The 23544-nt window shown below is 42.3% G+C and overlaps 1 long non-coding RNA gene across 1 annotated transcript; it reads right to left on the bottom strand.

Moving 5' to 3' along the window:
* Window positions 1-3688: 3688 nt before the first annotated feature.
* LOC115081587 lies at window positions 3689-23459 on the bottom strand. Its single transcript, XR_003853834.1, has 3 exons — window positions 23401-23459; window positions 4269-4627; window positions 3689-4175 (listed from the first exon to the last, which is right to left on the bottom strand). It is a non-coding gene; the product is annotated as an uncharacterized LOC115081587 (long non-coding RNA).
* Window positions 23460-23544: the final 85 nt, after the last annotated feature.

The following is a 23544-nucleotide window of genomic DNA, read 5'->3' as shown; positions in this document are numbered from 1 at the left end:
TGGTAAGTTGGGGAAGAGAGGTACATGACGGAAGGTTCGCCTAGGACACCTAATACTCTTACACCAGCCCTGCAAACATGTTCAACTGCAACACCTTTTTGTGGAATCTTCTCTTAAACTTCCAGTAGTCCTATCTTTCTTGTGGATTAATGTTTTCCTTGGAATTTCCTTGAAAGACCTAGTAAACAAGGGTGGATCTATAGCTAGATTTGATGACTTTTTTTTTATTTTTATTTTTTTTTTAACACAATGGAGATTTTATAAAAGTGACTGTGAAAGAGCTAATTTAGCTACACTGAAAAACGTTCTAGTCACAACTTTAGCTACTTTAAATATTTCTAAAATTCTTTATTGTTCATCCTCATATAAGGACTGATGTAATAAATCCTCGCAAAAACTGGTGCTATCGTTTGTGCTGATTTTTTATACCGTGCACGGTAAAAACCAAAAATCCTGCTCGATATAATAGCATAATGGTAGGGAAAAAAAACAAACCGTCAAAACCCACACTAAAGCCTTAATGCAGAAAACCGTGGGAAAAAAACAGGCACTAAGAACTCCCACTTCGTTTTCTTAAAAATGGCTGTTTAAAGTGACATGGACCAAACTGATGTGTAACTGGTACATACTTCTCATCACGTTTTCTGAGACACTCTTCCTTGCAGGGGAATAAAAGGCAGGTTCTTCCAAGGCCATGTGTTAGGAATTGATTGGAGCTGCTGGTTTTTGTGATTGCTGAGTGGCACCATTTGTGCTGCTTCATTGACCCTTTCCTTTTGTCTGTGTTATTGGGTAAGTCTATCTGGTTGTTAATCTATAATTGTCTTTTTTATCTGCTTGTTTAGGTTCCTGAAAAAGAGTGGGTATTCATGGCTATGGTGAGAATGGAGCATGACAGAGGGGGTAAGAGTGTGGAAGAGGATGAGCGTGACAGGTGAGTGAGTGTGATGAAGCAGATAGGAGTGTGGTGAGTCAGTTGAGCATAGCCAGGAAGGGGAGATGGTGCGGGAGGATAGGTATGTGCATGAGGTAGAGAGTGCAGCTAGAGGGGGCAAGAAAATAAGGTGGGTAGAGTGGCTGGGAGGGGGAGGGGAGCTGGAGTGGGAATAGTGCCCAAAAAGTAGGGACCCACACAATTCATCTGATAGCAATGAACCAGCAGCCAACTGCTGGAGGAGAAGCAGCGGCAGCGTGATGTGCACTTCTCAGAAGAAAAGAAGAACCTTCTAATGCGGTGAGTCTGTGAAAAGCACACTGAGCTCTTTGGTCAGAAGATATCCACCAAGGTGAGGAAGAAGATCTGGGAGAGCATTGTGAAGGATGTCAGTAGCTTGTTGGTGGCAGCTAGGACAGTGGAGCAGCTCAAGCACCATTGGTGGGATACCAGGGCAGCTGTCAAGGCCAAGCTGGCACAGACTGAGTAGTCCAAGTGCTAGACAGGACGGGCCTGCCATGTAAGGTGCAGATGATGCTGGCAGAAGACCTAGTCTGGGTGACTCTTCCACAGGACTATGTGATAGGTGTCCATTTTGGGGGCACAGATTCAGATGCTGTGGAAGGAGGTGGTCAGCAAACAACAGAGACAAAGGCACCTTCCACACAGGGGCCTGCCGTGGCTGAAGAGAGCCAGGCCCAGAATGCACCCGTGGGAAGCTGAAAAACCAACTACAAGTCTGCAATTGTTAAGTGACCAGCAGTAGCCACACAAGAGGACAGTCAGTTGGTCGAACTCCACCTCATGTAGCCAGAGTCAGACACATCATTGCCTGAAATCTTGTATGTACCAGAGACACCTGGCACCTGTGTGAGTAGCGGGTCACCAGGTGATGCCATGGCCAGTGGTGGGCTTGTGGATGATGGCATTGTTCCACCAATACATGCACCACCCTCCTCCATGGATGTGGTGGAGGACCAGCTTGCAATGGAATTGATCATGAGGCAGGACTATACATGCAGAAATGGAATGCATGTGAAAGGAAATGCACCAGATGCGTAGAGAGGCCAGAATATCAGTGAGGGAACACACAGCTGCAGCCAATGTTATGTTGGATCACATTCGCACTTCATCTGATGACACAACTGGCGTCCTATGTAACTCTGACTCCAATTTGCAGGTTGTAAATCAGACACTGAACTATCTGACTGGGCTCATGATCCCCCAAGAGGCAAGCACATCCCCCTCCTCAGAAGTCACAGAGCACAGCAGCCCCCTCACACAGAGGCAGAAGAAGAGGTAGTCACGGATACAAGCAGTAACCTTGAGGCAAGTTACTACTGCACTGACTCCCATCACGACTTTTCCTGGACCTGACCAAAAGTTGCACCATCATTGACCCCCATCTGGACCAATCCATGACTTTCTCTCATTTCTCTTTTCTGTGGCCAGTAGCTTGCACAAAGCTTTCCGCCAGGATTCCTGGATGTGCCTCCCCTGCAGCCCCCACTTGAGAACAGGAAAACATCGGTAATCTGTTGCCACACCAGACCACTGTCATCTGCCTTGCCGGACCACCAATGACCGTCTCTGTCTCTGAACCCCACTGCACTGGCTGCATGGTGGGAGAGGATTTATTTTCCAATGGTGCATTAATCGGAGCTTGTTGCTGCAGAATTCGAAAATTATGGCCATGTTCCTGCTCTTCCTTTTTGTGCAGATGCTTCTTCCACTTGGATGCCTTGTCTCTACGCAGATGTTTCTCCCCCTTGTCTCTGCCATCATAGGACGCATCAGTGCTAGTCTCTACTCTTTACATGAGTATTTGCACTCCAACATGCCACAGCACCATTCTTTCTGGTTCTCCGGTGGGCACTGGATGGCTTCAGAATTGGTTGTCTAATTGTTATTCTCTTTTCCCTTTCTTTTGCAGATGGGTGCATTGTTGTCACTCATTGCTGCAGTATGCCTACATGGTGATTGTGCTCCTATTCTTTTTTTCCAGCACAGATGCTTCTCCCCCTCATCTCTGCCATCATTTGACCTGCCACCAATGATAGTCTTCTCCTCCAGTGAGTATTTACACTCCAACGTTACACAGGACTACTCTTGCTGGTTCCCCAATGGACTGACTGGCTTCGGACTTGCTTTTCTTATTGACTTTTCTCTTTCATATGCAAATGGCTGTGTCATCGCTAAAGTATGTGGAGATAGTGGTGGCTCTCTTATTCTTCCTTCTGAGGCAGATACTTCTTCTACTTGAATGCCTCATCTCTGCCATCACTTGACCCACTGCCCACCAATGCTCGACTCTTCTCTTCCTGTGAGTATTCACACTAACATTTCAGACACTCCTGCTAGTTTTCCAATAGGCTTAACAGCTTCAGATCTGCATGCATTCTCATTTTCATCCCCTTTATCTTTTGTAGATGGGTGCATCTTCGTCATCGGCACTTGTCATTGCAGTATACAGAGATTGGTGGCTCCCTCTCAGCTCGATCATCGCCATTGTTTTGATGAGATGATGGATCATCCACAACTCTTTTCTTCGGAAAGGGGTTGCTTCATCCATCTTGCCAGGCTTTCAGCGGGGTCTCTCAGTCTATGGAATTTGTGGAATTTTGCTGCGTATGCAACCCTGCATTTTATGCACTTTGAAGTCAATTCTAAATGTTTACGTGTGCAATTGCGTTTGAAGTCAAGTAAATAATCTTAAACTTTTACATGCATCTTGTGTTTATTTTTCCTTTAGGTCCTGTGAACAGGTAGTCTGGGCCTGCAATCTGGGTCAAGAGATTTGCAAGACCGTTCTTGTGAATCTCTAGACCATGGATCCTGGACCTCAGTTTCACAGATGTCACAGGCCCAGTGTCCTTGGTCCAGAAATTTCCATTGTGGTGTGGAAGTCTCTGGAGCAAGGACATTGAGCCAAGAACACCCGTGAAACACCCAGGCCAGGCCCAGCATCTTTGCTCCAGAGACCTTCCATACCACTGTGGAAGTCTCTGGACCAAGGATCCTAGGCCTCTGTTTTATGGATGTCACAGGCCCAGCATTCATACCAAAAATGCAATCAATGAAGAATGAGGCTGTCATTCAAAACTTTAACTTAATTAAAATTGCATTTAAAATGGGAAATTATTTTTAAAAAATTTCATAAATCAGGAAAATTTACAATTTGAGCATATTCATAAATGATGCATTCTTCTTCTGGCATTCATCTTCCTGGGGCTGACATGTTCTAAGAAAAGAAAAATGTTGAAGTCAAAATTCTATTCTACATGCTAGCCGGCCAATTTATCCCAACCCCATCCCACTATGTATACAAACATACCTCCGAAGTAGTCTACAATGACCTTGCGATGAAGCTCATTCTCCCTTTCTGTGCAGTCCCCATCTGCAGCAGGTGCAAAAATTTCAGGCTCTGTTGCAAGGTCTGGATTCACACCTTGACTGATGCTATGCCGGAGGGCATGCAGCATATTACTACAATATCAACTTCTTTCTCTGGCGAATACTGCAGTACACCTCCAGAGTGGTAAAGGCAGTGGAACCTGCTTTTCAAAACACCAGATATTCGTTCAATGACTGCTCTGATTTTTGCATGCGTCTCATTGTAATGGATTTATCCTGCTCAACATGGCACAGACAACGGTGTGAAAAACCATGCTTTGCAGCCATAACCAACATCTTCTGTTAAAAAAAAAAAAAAAAAGAAAAGAAAAAGAAAAGTGAACACTATTGTTGAGCAAAATGTGTACTACTTTTCAGCAGATTTACAGCTTTTAGTACCCACCCCAGGGAGCTTTCATGTGTTTAGCAGATTAGTATACACCTTGGCAAAATGTACCAAAAAGAATCCATTATTCTGCCTTTGGTATCCACCCCTGAGCTTACATTGAAACTTTTTAGCTAAACTCTTGGTACTTTTAGTACCCATGTCCCTCAAGCTGCTTGATTCTATAGTGGAATAGTACATACTTCTAGCACCATGTACCTCAAAGTGCGTACTAATCTGTTTTTGTTACTCTCCCAGAGAGTTTACATTGCAACTTTTAAGTATGTGCTTTGTTTTGACTTGTGTTTCAAACTTACTAAACAACCAACCTTTGCTGTATTTCCCTTCAGTAAAATTTTGGGCCCACACAGACTGTGCAAGGATGAAGGAGTTATGGCTGCTTCCAGCAAATTTGGACAATACGGATGATCCTCATGTGCACATTGCAGACATCATGTATATTCTGGGAGTGGAAATGTTTCTTGTGACGGTATTTCATTTCTCTCCTGTGTGGTGGGGTAAGAGCAACATGGGTGCAATCAATTGTGCCCATTACATTCGGCATGCCAGCTATGCCAAAGAAAGCGCGCTTCATTTCCTGCCACTCTGTAAGCTGCTGTGGATATTTGATGTAATGCCTAGCCCGTTTCATCATGGCCCTCAATAGCTGGCTGAAATGCCTTGAAAATGTCGACTGGTCCACACCAGCCACTTTGTTCTGGAAGGAGCCCGTGGCGAGAAAATGCAAGGTGCTGAGAAGCATGACCAAGCCTGGAATTGCATTTCCACGCTCTGTTAGAGGACCTATGCCATGCTTGATTTCTTCACAGAGAGAAAGAATTGCCCTGGAGCTCAGTCTAGATGTCTGCACCACATCTGCCTCTAGCAACCCCAGAAGTTGTCCTCAAGACTGAAAATCCACTGCCTCATGCCTTCTACGAATGGCTTGAGCCAAGTTCTGCTCCTCTCGGCCCGCCTCTCTTCTTCTGCAATAAACTGTCTCCTTTCTGTCTGTTCCCTCTCTCTTTCTTGCTGAAAAGCTTCTGCCACTGTTATTCTTTGGCTGACTCTCAAAATTTGCAAAGCATCAAACAAAGTGCATGTAATCCAAGACTATAACACAGAAGCAGCTAAACAAATGACAGCAATGGACTAAAATGGCCACCAGACATTAGCTTTTTTTTCACTCCTGCCCTGACCCAGACACTAAATAACCTGCGTAAATAAACAGACACTAAAGTCTCTCCCTGTTAATGCAGTTCTCTGCATTGCCCAGTAATAGCTAATTGCTTCGTTTACATTCGCCCATGTTAAGTCAACTGCATGTTTTCACTCCGATTTTTGCATGGGTTTTTTTGATGCTCAAACCCATATTTCGTACATGTCTAAGGTTAGCACCAAACAACCCACACAAAAATCAAAGTAAAAACATGCGATGGCTTAGCGCAACTAATTATATCAGCCTTGCACATCAATGGGTCACAACTCTGCTGTCCAGTCCAATGTAGGAGATGCACAAGGGATAGGATACAGCAGGGGATCCATGACAGCCATTCATTGTAGTGAGAATTAACAGTGTTCTCAGGCCAAGCTCAGGGAAAAGTAAGTTTGTTCCCAAGGGAGGCTGTGCGCTGGAGCTCCTGCATGTAAGTAATCTGCAGGATATGGACATGCTGATGGTTGCTCCTTGCTGGCCAGTGGACAGACGTCTTTCTATGGTCTCCAAAAGAAGACCCCCAAGTCATGGGAGAGTTTTACTACAGTTCCACCTCAGTCTGTTAGAGCAGCAAGGAGGAAGCACCATGAGAGGAAAAGTGAGTGGTTTCTCCCTCCTTCTTTCCCTGCTCCACCCTCACACTGGATGACCACGAAAGAGAAAGTGCCAGGGCTGGACTGGGCATGAAAAACATGGGCTGAAGAAATCAACTGGAGGAAGCCAGCTGCAGAAAGTCCCTTGAGACCTGCAAAGGACAGAAATCTGCCAACTCACACCTACAGATTTTACTGCTCCATGACTGTAAGGTGCAGAGAGCTGCTCTGTGGAGAGCATACAAGGAAGGAATAAAAGGTAGAGGACATCAGGGACCAAGCAGAAAATTTACGTATATAAGGCAATCTCTGTGAATACAAAAACAATGCACTTATAGTGTACCGGTCTGAAAAGTTTAAGAGCTGATATTGTAAAATGATCTTTCCTTTTGCATATAGGAACATATAGAAAAATTAGTACCCACTAGAGGGAACCACGTCAGTGGTTTGGTTTAATTAAGGCTCATTTTAAAATCTCACATCCCTGTGTTCACCGTTTGTGCAATAATTCTAGACTAACTACGATACTCAATCTGGAGACTTTTCACTGTGGGTCTAGTGACTTTTGTCAAGTAGGAGCTGACAATAATTAGGGAGATGCTAAGAATAAACTGCAGGGATCAAACCTCTGGAAATAGCTGGAGGATTTTTCTTTTTTTTTTTGCGAAAGCATACCAGTAACAGACTCCCCAGGGTGGCTCTAAGCTTTGAGCAGAGTAGGATGCCTTCTGGGGAAAATAAAAAATAAAAAGCTGCTTGATACTAATAGAAAGTAATATCAGCACCTATAATGGTTGATCCTAAAGAGCTCATATTTAATCCAGTTTTAAATTGCTAACATCCATGTTTTATAATAGAAAGTTGTATCTCAGTTGACCTTGATCATCAGACCATGGCTTCCAAGAATAAAAATCCAGACTGTTTTGGGTAAAAGTGGGTATCAAGGCACGCAGTGCTCAATATCCCCAGCAAGTATTTTGTCTGATTAGGGCCATAATTGGACTTGTCTCATGATCGTGAAGAGCATTTCAAAGATTCAAATTGGAATTATAAACAACAAGCAGATGAATAACAAGTAGATGAACAATAATGATATATATTGTAAATCTTGAGATGTAGAAATTTACATAAATTGTTCTTGGCTATGTGTTTTTATATGGTATGAGTGATGAATGTATGGGGATATATGAGATAGATTTTAATTGTCTAGATAGTTTGGGAATAAATAAAAAATGAAACTGTAAGGTATATAGTTCTTCTATGTGTGGTGCTTATAGGGCCATATTTAGGCATGGGCAACATAGCATGTGCCTAGGGTACCAAATTCTTAAGGTACCCAAAAACTGGGAATCCTCCTGCTCTGTGATAGCAAAAACTACCCACCCTCAGTTCTCTATCTCTATAGGTACCATAATCTTAAATCCAGCCTTGCATCTGCTGACAGAGTAGCCTGCTCACAGCACGTTAAATGCAGCAGATATAGGTTTTACAAAGAACGACACGAAACAATGGTTTGCAGATTTATAGTCAGAGCTGAAGTTACTAAAAAGAAATATATTAAATAAGATCAATGATAGTCATGGTAAAATCGCTGAACTTGAAAACAAAGCTGAGGACACTGAGCAAAACCTTGAGGAAGAAAAAAGAGACTACCACTAATTTACAAATGAAACTGGATATTGCAGAAAAGTCAAAAGGCCTAGATTTTAAAATAGATTTAGAAAACCAAATAAGGAAAAATAACTAGATAAGAGGAGTTCCTGAAACTACTCAACCCTTGATTATCCAAGCGATATTTCAGTCACTTCTATACCCAAATGGAGATTCAGTGAATAAAACCCTGGTGAGAACTGCAAAAGCCCATCAGCACTAGGACTCCTCCAAATAATAAGCCTGAGGACCTCGTGGTGAGTTTATATAGGTACAAGGGGAAAAGAAATATTTGTCAATAAAAATTGAAGAACTGCAATGTAATGGGAAGTCCAATTTTTTTTTTTAATCCGCTAAATAAAAAAGAAAGAACTGAAATTCTTGTCAGAGAAAAAAAACATGTCTCCCATTATAATTTGCTTTCCAATTGCCAGCATTTCCATGTAGGCAGTTTCCACAACTGCACAAAGGACGAAGTGGTCTGATACAGATGGAGGTTGATGTAACAGCCCCAAAAGTTCAAAGATAGCAAGTTTGCTTACTTCAAACAGTGTTTTCCATCAACAGCAGGATGAATTAGCCATAACATGTAGTTGACATTATCTAGCAACATCAAACGGACCCCTCTCTCATAGCTAGTAGAGCTTTTACTGTACTGAGCATGTGCAGGAATTCCCGCTCAGGTGTTGCCTTGTGAGCCACCTCAGTCAATTTTAAAGTTAAATCTAGCTAGATTTACTGGACCCTACCATGGAGAATAGACTACGAGTGAACAGGCTATGCAAAACTGCTTGTCTGAATTTACTGTTATTCTCTGACAGATTGTCCAGTCACTAAAGGGACATAAATGTGTGAACTGATGGCCCTGTTGCAGCTTTGCAGATGTTTTCGAGAGGCACAGCTCACAGATAAGCCACTGATGCAGCCATGGCTCTAATTTAATGAGCTTTGATAGTGTCTGCAATTTGAGGACCTGCTAGCTTAACAGTGCATGATGCAGTCTGCTAGTCAGTTGGACAATGTATGTTTGACTATGGCTATGCCCAATCTTTGGGATCATAAGAGATAGAGAGTTGATAAGTCTGGCGATGAGACAGAGTTCTTCTCTTGTAGTAAAGCCAAGGCCTGTTTATAGTCCAATGTATGAAGGACTTTCTTAGCTTCATGTGTGTGAGATTTCACAAAGAACATAAGTATCACGATGGCTTGATTAATAAGGAATGCTGATACAATATTTTGCAGAAATTTTAGGTAGATGCGGAGGTCCACCTAAGGTAGATAATGAACTAAAGCCTGAAGTGCTCTCACTTTCAGAGGCATATTGTAGGAAAATATCAGCCCGGGGGAATTTTTCAAAATAGGCCCACAGGTTATATGCCCAACAACCTTGTGCACCATCTGTGCAGCACATATAACAGCTCCCAAAAGCACGCCAAGCCAACTCTTGTGAGGTTCATCATGTGACCTGAAGCCAAAATTTTTATAACATTAATTCCACATTTTTCCTAAATAACTAAAAAGTAGAACACACCCTAGAAGAGGGATGAGCAAACTGAACTGCAGTCCCCCTTCCATCCATTCAACTGGTTAGCCCCATGCCCCTCACAAGTCTGGTTAACACAGTAAATGACAGCAGAAAAAGACCCAAGTGGTCCATCCAGTATGCCTAGCAAGTTTTTTTTGTATATTTTATAACTTTTAGGGGAATAACCGCTGCTTTGTGCAGGTTACCTCTTCATTTCCATCACTTAGTTACTATGGATCCTCTGTGTTTATTTCACATCCTTTTGAATTTCATCACTTCTTCTGGGAAGACATTCCATGCATCCACCACTCTTGTAGAAATATTTCCTAACACTGTTCCTTATCCCTGCAGAGTTTCATATCATGACCCTAGTTCTACAGATTTCTTTCCATTGGAAAAGGTTTTATTCTTGTGTATCATTAATGCCTTTCAGGAATTTAAAGGCCTGCACCATATCTCCCCTATCTCTCCTTTCCTCCGTTGTATACATATTCAGGACCTTCAGTCTCATCTCATATGGCATTTGATGCAGACTGGTAAACTTTAAAATCAGGTCAGGAATCCAGGATATATATATATATATATATATATACATACATACACTGGATCTCTTCTATCCTGTCTCTCTCTCTTTTGAGATAGGGTCTTTCATATATAACTTTCATATTGCCAAGTAATAAGGCAACCACAGTGCCAACCAGTGGCTCAGACATATTCTGCTATTGTGCTGCTGCTCATGTGCTCACTTAGGAGGTCATTTTCAAAGGAGTTACACATGTAAATGTGACATACTATCATAGCAATTTTCAAAAGTCCATTTATGCATTTACAGTGCACTTTTGCAATGACATATGTTGTAGCAATTTTCAAAAGCCCACTTACAAGCGTAAATGTTATTTACATGTGTAAAACCCAGATTTAAGCACATAAATCCTTTTGAAAATTTCCCCCCTAATGAGTATCCCCTGCATCATTATCTAAAGTTCTTGTTTGCTGCCAGTCTTTCACCAGCCTGCAGCACCCCTCCCTTTCCCACTCCTTCTCAGCATCCCCATTTTCCAGGAGACTCACTGGTTCCATAGCCATCTTTCCCTCTTAGAGCTCAGCCCAGCCACTTCAGATAGAAGCCTCACTAACAATGCACACGCATTTCCTCCTGGCTGCGACTTTCTGTGACTGTAATTTGCCTCAAATTCTCCCCCCCCCCCCCCCCACACACAAAACTCTGGCACTTTCCCCAATGACTATGTGCTACTTTTACAGTTATGGCTCTCCAGGATCTGCTCTGCCTACTTACTCCTGAGCAGAGAGGACCAAAAGTGATGCATGCCACTGGATTTATCTGGGACAAGTTAGCCATAGCAAAGACTGCACGCAGCACTGCTGTGGCTGAGAACTAGGGATAGCCACTGACACAAAGCTTGAGATGGATTCCTGCTTTTCCACATGGAACCAGTGCAGCCAGGGCCAGTGCATGGATATTAGGTCTTGAACCAACAACCCCTCCCCATGCACAATTAAAAATTATGCATTTAGAATTGATTTTACATGACAAAGGACATTCAAAGTATAGTCTTCTAAGCTTAAGCATCATTTATAATAACATTTATACTATTATTTACATGCACTACTGTGGTACCAACCACAAAAACCTGCAAAAGACATTTGGAACCCATATGGTATTAGGCCTATTGTTGGGCTTATTGTGTAGGGACTTGGCCCTTGGAAAGTTTTGCATAAACTGAATTACAATATAGTAAAACCCCCATACCAAAAAAGCACTAACTGCCAGCACTCAAACAGTAACAATCCTACGTATGAAAAGGCAACATTATGAATATACACAAGGCCCTAAAACACCAATAAACCTCCTATTAGGAAAACAGAACAAGTTAGGTTGCTACTGATCCCTACTCAAAAACTGCAAGCTAGCAGAATCCCTCATCTCAATGACACATGCAGAACACATACAGACCCTCAACAAATACAGAATAAAGAGACCATAAATTATAAATAGAAACATGCAAACAAAACTGAATTAGAAACTGCAACAAGCCAGACTCTACATGCAGTGCATCAATGGAAAAACAGAAATATCACCATTTCTCATAAAACAACAAACAATAACATCAAGAAGTATAAAACATTAATCATAATAGAGAAACACATGCTAATAAAAAGAATACATATGTGACCTGGCTTCGCCAGTCACTAATAATTTCCCTGGTGATTTTTCAAATTAGGCCTAATGGGGGAGGTTTTGCAAATTAGGATTCCTCCCATTGCTGGATTCCTTTTGGGTGCAAATGGCAATTGGGTATATAATCACAGGAAGCATGGGAGAGTAGGTTGGAGAGAGAGAGAGACTAAAGAGAGTGAAGGAGCTAGAGTTTTCCTCAAAATCTCAAGATAGTTGTTGGAGAAGGAGGAGATCCCCCCCCAGGACTTCAATTTAGAAAAAAGAGATCCCTTCAGGATTTCAGCTACTTTTGAGCAATTTGGATTGGAAGGACAGTGGAGTTTGAGATTCCTTCCAGGGTTTCTAGTGGATTGACTGATACTTTTTGGTGGGCCTCTGCTCATCACTTTCATAGTGAATGACTTTTGATAGAGATATTTGGATACTGAACTTGACCGGTCTGATGGGAAGGGCATACCCAGGGTATCCCAAAGGATTGCGGTAAGGATCTTGTTGCCTGAACTATCTAAAAAAGCAAGAGCAAGAAGGATTTTCATACTTTTGAAATAAGGACTCAACAGGCTAAACCTTTTTGAGATGGGAAAAAGTTTAGGATTTTGACCCATAGGGGAATGTTGATGTTTTTGTACTTGGGGAATCTTTACAGCAGCTTTTGTGTCTGGGAATATTTTTGTATCTGGTGATTGACTCTATGCTGGAAGCCCATTCCAGAGAAGCCCATTCCAGAGAAGGGAGCTAACACCCAAGAAGGACAAACTGACAATTTTCATTGTACTATATTTTTTATGTTTTTAATTTTTGGAATTGTGGCTTAGATCATTCTATTTAAGTTACAGTAAAACTTTTCATTTGAACACCATCCTTGGACTCCAAGTGATTTTTTTCTCTGATGATTATTATTGCACCCAGTGAGGGAACTGTATGGATGAACACTGGTATGAATCATTCTATCTACCGTTGGCTTCTCTGTTCCTTCTCTGGATAGTTTGACACCTTTTGGAGGTCCTCTACTTCCAGTGTGAATCTGAAGTATGAGTAGATTTTTAAACACCACGGGCCCTGGAAGATTATTCTTCCTCCCCGTTCAGACTGAACCCAGACTTGTAGAATCTCTAGTTAAGGCTAAAGTATCGAGAACAAGGGACCCGCTACACATATTTCAATTAATATATAGAATATCCATAATTAAAAATTTCATATAAAATGTTTAAAACATTTTCCAAAAACCCATAAAATATTTCAATGCAGCAGACACATCAAACACCCTATTAAAATCACTAAAGATAAAAAATGCCCTACTCACAAATTAATATATAAATAAAATGTCTAAAAACGTTTTCATTTGATTCTAAAAGCCCTAGATTGTCAGGAGTGAGGGATGTTAACAGACTTTCTCCTCTCACTCTCATATACACACATTTAATACATACACACCCTCACTGACATACTTACATGTTCAGGCACACAGTCACACACTCACCGACTCATACATACACCCAGTCTCACACACACACACACACACACACACTCTCTATCACACAAGATCACTGACACTTTCAAAAATGCTGACACACAAACGCTGTCTCACAGACACTTTTTCACATGTTCACTGACACACATGCTCACACACATACTTTCTCACATGCTGACAAAGGCTCAGTCTCACACACATTGTCTCACACACTGAGTCACACATGCTTACTCACATATAGTCACACACTCACAGGCTCTGACTGGATCACGCACATATTTTCTCTTCCCCTACCCCCCAAAAAGTGCAGAAGCAGTAACAGCAGCCTATTAACTTTAAAAAAAAATTTTTTACTCACATTCAGGCCGATTCAGTAAAAGTCGTGGGAGAGCGGGCAAGCCACAGGCCATTCTCCTGTGCACGTGATTCAGTATTTAAATGAGGGCCAGCAGTAAAAAGAGGCGCTAGGGACACTAGCTCCTCCCTAGCGCCTTTTTGACAGGAGCGGCGGCTGTCAGCGAGTTTGACAGCCGACGCTCAATTTTGCCGGCGTCGGTTCTCAAACCCGCTGACAGCCACGGGTTCGGAAACCGGACGTGCGTAACCTTTTTAAAATCCGGCCCATATTGTTTCTTACATATGTGTAAGACATGTTCTTTCCTCCAGTAGAGAGGGTGCAGGCAGGTGCAGTTTTCTTTCATTCCCGTAGGGTAGCCACACAGGCCCAGCCGATACAGCCACCGATTCCTCCTCGGACCACATGGGCCCAGTAGACACTGCTGCAGCCCTTCCTCCACCTTGGACTGCGCGGTCTCGTTGACCCAGCTGCAGCCCCCACCTCCTTGGTCCACATGGCCCGGCCAACACCACCTCCTCCTCGGGCTGCACAGCGCCACTGACCCAAATACAGACCCTCTTCCTCAGGCCTCTGGGCTTATATAGTAACCACCACCGCTTTGTGCCTTGTGAGCCCCTGCCAACACTGCCGTATTGCAGCCTCCTCCTTAGCGGTGCACTGACAGGACTAACACCACCCCTGAAGGAAAGCCTCATTCAAGAAGTGCAAATGGTGGCCCAGTGTTTGGTCGCAGCGGCCTGGCAGGCATGAAGCCGCTTTGACCAACACTAACCACGTGATGCGCTGGACTGACCCACCGGAGCATGCCTGAAGCCCCGATAGAGAAGAGTGAGCTGGCGCGGGTTGGCCTGTCTGAGGTTGCTGCAACCAAGAAGATTACTTAAATTTTTAATATGAAAATGAGGCCAGCTCCAGCAGTTGAAAGAGTGATTTCACCAGCTGTGCTAGGATCATATTTAGATCCCATGCCACAAGCCTTTCATGAATTTTGGCACCAATGGATGAATACTCGGTTTGAGTATGGGAAGCTGCTATGGCACGAAGATGTACTCTTACTGATGAAATAGTAAGGCCTGGTTCAGAAAGTGAGAGTATATAATTCAGTAACTCTTTTGGTTCACATGCGAACAGTTTCAAATTGTTGTATTGAAACTGTAGGGAGGATGAGGGGGTGCTAAAAGTCACTGCTAGCTGCCCTCCCACTTTCCTTGTGATCCCAAATCAGGCAAAAGAAAATGTTTATGCTCCTCTGAAACAGACTTTTATTTATCAGACTTGTCAGGACTTAGCATTTAGAAAATAACAATAATTCTTATCTTTAACATCCTGGCTACTAAGCACCAGTTTTCCTTAAAGAACATTCTGTATCATGGGTGGTAACAAAATATGTCATAAACCTTAGCCTGCTTTGATATAAATGATTGTGGCTAACTTACTTACCCCTGATTCTAACGTTCAGGCGAGACACCTCAGACGCAGGTTCTGGCTGGAGTGCTGGAGAGCGAGAACAGGGGGAGAGACTTACATTCTGGACTGGCTGACAGCTGGTTCTCACTCTTCGGAAGAAGAGGAAAATCTGGCCGGCTTCAGACCTCCTTTCGCTTGCAGGGTCACCTCAGCTCAGATTCTCGCTCTCAGGATTTTCTCCCCAGTTTGGCGTTCAGGATTTGGGACTCCTCTTCCTCTGAGGGTCCGTGCTGGGCCTCACTGCTCCCTTTTTGACTTCCGGGTCATTCTGCCAGGAGGTTCTTCTTCCTTCAGGCCTCTTTCTTTTCTGGAACCAAACCTTCTTTTCTTTCCGGAACTGAATCTCTTTCTGGAACTGGCCTGGACTTCATTTCTTTCAGAAACAGAACTTCTTTTTGGAAAAAACAACTCCTTCAGCCTCCTTGCCCTCCTGTCTTATACGTCTCTGCTGATAAATATGCATGAGCTCATGCATACCCTCTGTGGTGGGTGGAGGGTCTCTTGCCACATTGCAGGTCTTTTCTGTACTTCAGGGGGATACTGCCACGTTGGCAGGTCCCTTTCCCCCGTTTCTTTGGGGAAGAAACTGTCACGTAGTCATCCCAAGCTATGTCAGTGTCAGCATTGTTTCAAGCTGCTCTTCTTTGCAAAGGTGGGAGTCTGCTTGCTTGTGACCCTAGCGTTCTGCTTAGGATCTTAAGTCGTATTGTCTTTTTCTGTATGGTTTCTTTATTTGCACAGGAACTGCAAATAGGAACATCTGATAATACCTTTTATACTGCATTGAAACAAGGCCTCTAATATTGCATGGAACAAGGCCTTTAGTTTCCACTGATGCAAGGTAGTTTAAAGTTCACCTGGGAAAAAGTCCTTCTCTTGCTGTAGCAGGGTCTGGGCCTGTCAGAATTTATCCTGTGCATGGCTATTATAATTCATAACTGGTGCATCATTGGTAAACAGGAGATATCGCCCTACATTTCCCCCTTCTTAAGCGCGATGAGCCAACAATGGAGCTTATCTCGCTTAAGCCTGATCTAACAGCTACTATGCAGGCCACAGCTGTATGACATGTACGACCACCCACCAATGATGACATCAATATGAGGTAGTAATAATGCAATAATAATAATCATAGTACTTATAGGAATCATAATAATAATAATAGCATGGGAGTAATGCAATGTAATATAATAGATAGAATAAAAATCATTATGTTGAGGAAAGGTAAAAGTATAAATGAAAAAAACCTAAATGGATAATAGTAATAGGAAATATATAGGATGTTAAGAAATAAAGAAATAATGTTGTTCTCTCGTGGTGCATATTGTAGAAATATGAGGTAGGGATATCATCTCAAACTTGAGGTAGAGACTGTGTGCGCAACCCTCCTTTCCTCGTCTGGAAAGTGATAAAACTGGTCACTGACTATCTGATTCCTCATACGGTTCCAGAGACGGAGGCTGTGGGAGATTTTGCAAGCACATAGATTTACGATAAGACTTTTCCCATGCGTGTCTCATAAGGGTCCTTACCCTGTTAAAGAGTGTGATTGAAAATAGGATATGGACTACGATTACCAACGAAGGTAGGTAAGGCATAAAACATTATATAATCAGTCTGTAAAATATCTTCCTCTCTGAAATAATAATTGTAATCAGCTATTTCTCCTGTGTCTTGGTCTACAGCCAGTTCCAGTGTGAAAGTCTTTGTAGCCTAAAAGATAGACCAGGTTTTCATCAAAGTTGATTTCATGGCCCTGAAACGCATCTAAGATTTGTACCTCTGTGAGGGCTGGGTCTGGATCTAGGTAGTATAAGGACACACCCCCTACAATAAGTACTGAGTTCATAGGTACTGTGACTAAAGAAATATTACTAGGTATTGGAATCTTACTGGTTACATCATGCTTGTTAGAGATCACAAGCTCTTTCAGAGGGGTGCTAACTAACCAAACATTATTTATAACAGTCACCTTGGTTTCGGAGAATTCATCATACTTTGTTATGGTAATCTTACATTTCTCTCGGATGTTGTCAGAGGACAAACCACACATAGCTTCTGAGGTATCCTTCAGAAAAGGCTTACTAGGACACAATCAATCTTTGTCCTTTTTTGTTGGCATAGGCCTAAATCAGGAACTAAATATTGCTATGTGTTGTCATTTTGATAGGCTAGAAAGGCAAGGGTATCTACACGCAGGTATACATTGTTTGTCCATGTACCTAAATTAAATTACTTGCTTTAACTGGTAAACATTCTCAGTTAAAATTAAAGGCAAATTTAAAACATACGCCACCTCCATATTCTCAATGTTCACATATAAATATGATAAGCAGTCTGGACCTGGATACGCTAGATGTTGTTCCGGGTAATTTTAGCAAAAGCATCTGTAATGACATCAGGAAAGACTAAATAGGTTGGAATCTGTCCTTTCATTAAGTTACTCATACTGTTGGCCAGCTCTCTAAACAAGCATTGGCGAGTGCCTGGAGGGGCTGGATAAACGTTCAGTCTTCGCTCAGCACGATTTTAATGGTGGTAATAACCTCTTGGTTATGCTTAATTGCTTGGGAATGTAGGTTTACCAAGGTGACAGTGTTACTTACTGTTTTACCTTGAGAAGTTAACTGTTCTTGTTGGTGTCGTATCTGTATAGAGATACTTTTCCTATCGTCATACAATTCTTTAATAGTGTTCTGCAACCTTTTCATAGAAACTGCATTGGCAAGGGTCATGGATACACCAAAGAGGAAACCGAAAGCAGAAAAGATAAGGGATCCACCAATTTGTCCCAAAAAGTTTATTGGACTATCTAAGTCTTTTGTAACAAGCTGGATCATAATTTTGGCCAGTAAGCTAAGAATGTTCTGAACGTTCTGGGTAGCATATTTCAGGCGATCCTTGAACCAAGCTTTAGCTGCAGGCAAATGCATGTTAGTGAGGTTAAAATGTTTCTGGATCACATGTTGGAGATCCAGCTTTTAAACTAGAACAAAGGGGAAAGCAGACAGTCGCTCAGCAGCGCATGGTTCGGAGAGAGGTATCTTTAAAGGATACTAATGATGCATTAGAATTAGGGCATCCCGACAGTGAGGTTCCAATAAAAAGAAAAGTAGTGCAAGTGCCTGTAACTAAAACCTCACCTGAGCTAAAAAATTCTAACTTATCCCTATCAATTAAAAAGCAGAATAAAAATACAAACAAAAAACAAACTTTGAATGTTTGTATGCTAATGCCAGAAGTCTAAGTAGTAAGATGGGAGAATTAGAATGTATAGCAGTAAATGATGACATAGACTTAATTGGCATCTCAGAGACATGGTGGAAGGAGGATAACCAATGGGACAGTGCTATACCGGGGTATAAATTATATCGCAATGACAGAGAGGAGCACTCGGGAGGAGGTGTGGCGCTTTATGTCCGGGATGGCATAGAGTCCAACAGGATAAACATCCTGCATGAGACTAAATGCAAAATTGAATATTTATGGGTAGAAATCCCTTGTGTGTCGGGGAAGACTATAGTGATAGGAGTATACTACCGTCCACCTGGTCAAGATGGTGAGACGGACAGTGAAATACTAAGAGAAATTAGGGAAGCTAACCAAATTAGTAGTGCAGTAATAATGGGAGACTTCAATTATCCAAGAGAAACCGAAGCAAAAGCCTTGCACATACGCAAGTAACAAAGTACACTGGTGCAGGATAAATTGTATCACCACCGAATATTCCAAAAGAACTTTTATTGCAGTTCAAAGCAGAATCAGGTGAAACAATGTTGAAATGGCAACTCCATAAATTAAAGAACACATAGTTTAGAGCGATCCCCCGACACGGACCGTGTTTCGCTAGGCTGCATCGGGAGGGACCAGCATGTACATTAAAGTCTAGAATATAAACAAAATAATATACAGTCATTTCATAAGGTGGTGAAAAATGGCCAAACAATTTCCAAGAGCAAACATACATACCTTCTCAGATATACAATGGAGCGCAAGCACCCTCAAAACTGACAGCCATTTAAAGCTGAGGAAAGGCGCGAAAGCTGACACTCTCGCGAGAGCTGTCAAGATTGAATGCTGCAGCCAAATTTCAGGCTCAGTGAAACAAGTGCCACTCAATATCCTTATTTAAACCTTTAGGATAAACTGTATCCAAAGTAAAGATCCATTTCTGTTCCCTCCGACCCAGCACCTCGGGGTAGTTGCCACCCCGTGGGGGACGGCGAACCACCTCGAGGACCGAGAAGGAAAGGCCAGAAATGGAGTGGCCGCGTTCCAGCCAATGTGTTACCAGGGGTTCGTCTGCTCTACCTAAACGGATGTTCGAGCAATGCTCGATAATACGGGTCTTAAGCATCCGAGTAGTTTTCCCGACATACAGTAGGGGGCAGGGGCATTTGATGACGTAGACTACACCTTTTGTAACACAGTCGGATGAGGTACGAATTTTAAACAGCCGGCCCGTAGAGGGGTGAATGAACCCTGTAGACAATTCAGTGTGGCAACACATACTACAGTGTCCACACAGTCTATGTGTAACATGCATGGGAGAATCGGCCATGCATGGGAGTGTCGGCCGGCCATGCATGGGAGTGTCGGGGGATCGCTCTAAACTATGTGTTCTTTAATTTATGGAGTTGCCATTTCAACATTGTTTCACCTGATTCTGCTTTGAACTGCAATAAAAGTTCTTTTGGAATATTCGGTGGTGATACAATTTATCCTACACCAGTGTACTTTGAGACTTCAATTACCCCAATATAGACTGGGTAAATGTATCATCGGGTCACACTAGAGAGATAACGTTCCTGGATGGAATAAATGATAGCTTTATGGAGCAATTGGTTCAGGAACCGACGAGAGAGGGAGCAATTTTAGATCTAATTCGCAGTGGAGCACAGGACTTGGTGAGAGAGGTAACGGTGGTGGGGCCGCTTGGCAATAGTGATCATAATATGATCAAATTTGATTTAATGACTGGAAAAGGAACAGTGTGCAAATCCAAGGCTCTCGTGCTAAACTTTCAAAAGGGAAACTTTGATAAAATGAGAAAAATTGTTAGAAAAAAACTGAAAGGAGCAGCTACAAAAGTAAAAAATGTCCAAGAGGCGTGGTCATTGTTAAAAAATACCTTTCTAGAAGCACAGTCCAGATGTATTCCACACATTAAGAAAGGTGGAAAGAAGGCAAAACGATTAAAGGCATGGTTAAAAGGGGAGGTGAAAAGCTATTTTAGCCAAAAGATCTTCATTCAAAAATTGGAAGAAGGATCCAACAGAAGAAAATAGGATAAAGCATAAACATTGGCAAGTTAAATGTAAGACATTGATAAGACAGGCTAAGAGAGAATTTGAAAAGAAGTTGGCTGTAGAGGCAAAAACTCACAGTAAAAACTTTTTTAAATATATCCGAAGCAGAAAGCCTGTGAGGGAGTCAGTTGGACCGTTAGATGATCGAGGGGTTAAAGGGGCACTTAGAGAAGATAAGGCCATCGCGGAAAGATTAAATGATTTCTTTGCTTCGGTGTTTACTAAAGAGGATGTTGGGGAGGTACCCGTAATGGAGAAGGTTTTCATGGGTAATGATTCAGATGGACTGAATCAAATCACGGTGAACCTAGAAGATGTGGTAGGCCTGATTGACAAACTGAAGAGTAGTAAATCACCTGGACCGGATGGTATACACCCCAGAGTTCTGAAGGAACTAAAAAATGAAATTTCAGACCTATTAGTAAAAATTTGTAACTTATCATTAAAATCATCCATTGTACCTGAAGACTGGAGGATAGCAAATGTAACCCCAATATTTAAAAAGGGCTCCAGGGGCGATCCGGGAAACTACAGACCGGTTAGCCTGACTTCAGTGCCAGGAAAAATAGTGGAAAGTGTTCTAAACATCAAAATCACAGAACATATAGAAAGACATGGTTTAATGGAACAAAGTCAGCATGGCTTTACCCAGGGCAAGTCTTGCCTCACAAATCTGCTTCACTTTTTTGAAGGAGTTAATAAACATGTGGATAAAGGTGAACCGGTAGATATAGTATACTTGGATTTTCAGAAGGCGTTTGACAAAGTTCCTCATGAGAGGCTTCTAGGAAAAGTAAAAAGTCATGGGATAGGTGGCGATGTCCTTTCGTGGATTGCAAACTGGCTAAAAGACAGGAAACAGATAGTAGGATTAAATGGGCAATTTTCTCAGTGGAAGGGAGTGGACAGTGGAGTGCCTCAGGGATCTGTATTGGGACCCTTACTGTTCAATATATTTATAAATGATCTGGAAAGAAATACGACGAGTGAGATAATCAAATTTGCAGATGACACAAAATTGTTCAGAGTAGTTAAATCACAAGCAGATTGTGATAAATTGCAGGAAGACCTTGTGAGACTGGAAAATTGGGCATCCAAATGGCAGATGAAATTTAATGTGGATAAGTGCAAGGTGATGCATATAGGGAAAAATAACCCATGCTATAATTACACAATGTTGGGTTCCATATTAGGTGCTACAACCCAAGAAAGAGATCCAGGTGTCATAGTGGATAACACATTGAAATCGTCGGTGCAGTGTGCTGCGGCAGTCAAAAAAGCAAACAGAATGTTGGGAATTATTAGAAAAGGAATGATGAATAAAACGGAAAATGTCATAATGCCTCTGTATCGCTCCATGGTGAGACCGCACCTTGAATACTGTGTACAATTCTGGTCGCCGCATCTCAAAAAAGATATAATTGCGATGGAGAAGGTACAGAGAAGGGCTACCAAAATGATAAGGGGAATGGAACAACTCCCCTATGAGGAAAGACTAAAGAGGTTAGGACTTTTCAGCTTGGAGAAGAGACGACTGAGGGGGGATATGATAGAGGTGTTTAAAATCATGAGAGGTCTAGAACGGGTAGATGTGAATCGGTTATTTACTCTTTCGGATAGTAGAAGGACTAGGGGGCACTCCATGAAGTTAGCATGGGGCACATTTAAAACTAATCGGAGAAAGTTCTTTTTTACTCAACGCACAATTAAACTCTGGAATTTGTTGCCAGAGAATGTGGTTCGTGCAGTTAGTATAGCTGTGTTTTAAAAAGGATTGGATAAGTTCTTGGAGGAGAAGTCCATTACCTGCTATTAAGTTCACTTAAAGAATAGCCACTGCCATTAGCAATGGTTACACGGAATAGACTTTTTTTGGGTACTTGCCAGGTTCTTATGGCCTGGATTGGCCACTGTTGGAAACAGGATGCTGGGCTTGATGGACCCTTGGTCTAACCCAGTATGGCATTTTCTTATGTTCTTATGCCATTAACGTACTCCTGGTGTTCCAAGACCATTTTAATCTGGAGATTAAGCAGGCCTGTCCGCAAATCTTTCTAGTCACATCCTCAGCCCGGATCAACTGAGTAATTTGCTCTGGGTTTTGGGTAGGGCTGCAATAGATGGGTGCACTACCTAGTCAACTTGGTCATTTGTGCTGGAGCCGAAATACCTGGGTTTCCACTGCAAAGACCAATGGCCTCACTGAACTGGTTGTAGTTGGAGGAAAAGTCACAGTTTACTTAAGAGCATGGATGAGTCTAGTCTATCTGATTTGCTTTCAGGAGAGGGGCTTTATGGTGAACCAACTGGTGTCTAGCATGCTGTGGCATCAGTTGGCCAACCTGTGGCTTCCTGCAGGACTCATTGTCTAGACCCAAAAAAGGCTGTTGGACTTTTAGGTTAAAGAGCAGCACTAGGTCTCTGCAGGTGTCTTTGGTCTTCACATAAGGAAGGTGGACAGGGATTAAAGGACACTTTTAACTGAGGAAACCGCAAATAACTGCCTGTTTGTAACTAAAATAGCAAAGCACCACAATTAAGTGTGCCCTGATATAATCAAGGATTTAAAGCCTTTTAAAAAAAAACATTAAAAAGTAAAGAAAGAAAATACTGAAAAAACCCTACGATACAAAATTTAACCTCTTACAGAATGCTTTGGGCAACATAGAAATCTCATCAATAAAACTAAAAAAAGAATTTTGGTCCAAAAAAATTAATGATATAAAATTTAACCCAAACATTTAATTTAATATTGTGAATAAATTACCGTATATACTCGTGTATAAGTTGACAAATTTATGCCAAAAAATCGGCATAAATTAGCTGGCTCGACTTATACACGCGGACTATACGCGTGTTGTGCACAGCTCCCCACTCTCCCAACCCCCACAAAACTTACCGATAGTCCCTGATGGTCCAGCGGGGGAGGGGGGGCCGGGAGCAGGAGATCGCTCCCGGGACGTCGGCTGCCAGTAAGCAAAATGGCGCTGGTAGCCCTTTGCCCTTACCATGTGACAGGGGCTACCGGTGCCATTGGCCAGTT

The sequence above is a fragment of the Rhinatrema bivittatum genome, chromosome 1 (assembly GCF_901001135.1).
Source record: "Rhinatrema bivittatum chromosome 1, aRhiBiv1.1, whole genome shotgun sequence".
Lineage (NCBI taxonomy): Eukaryota > Metazoa > Chordata > Amphibia > Gymnophiona > Rhinatrematidae > Rhinatrema > Rhinatrema bivittatum.
This window is presented reverse-complemented; position numbering and strand designations above follow the sequence as displayed.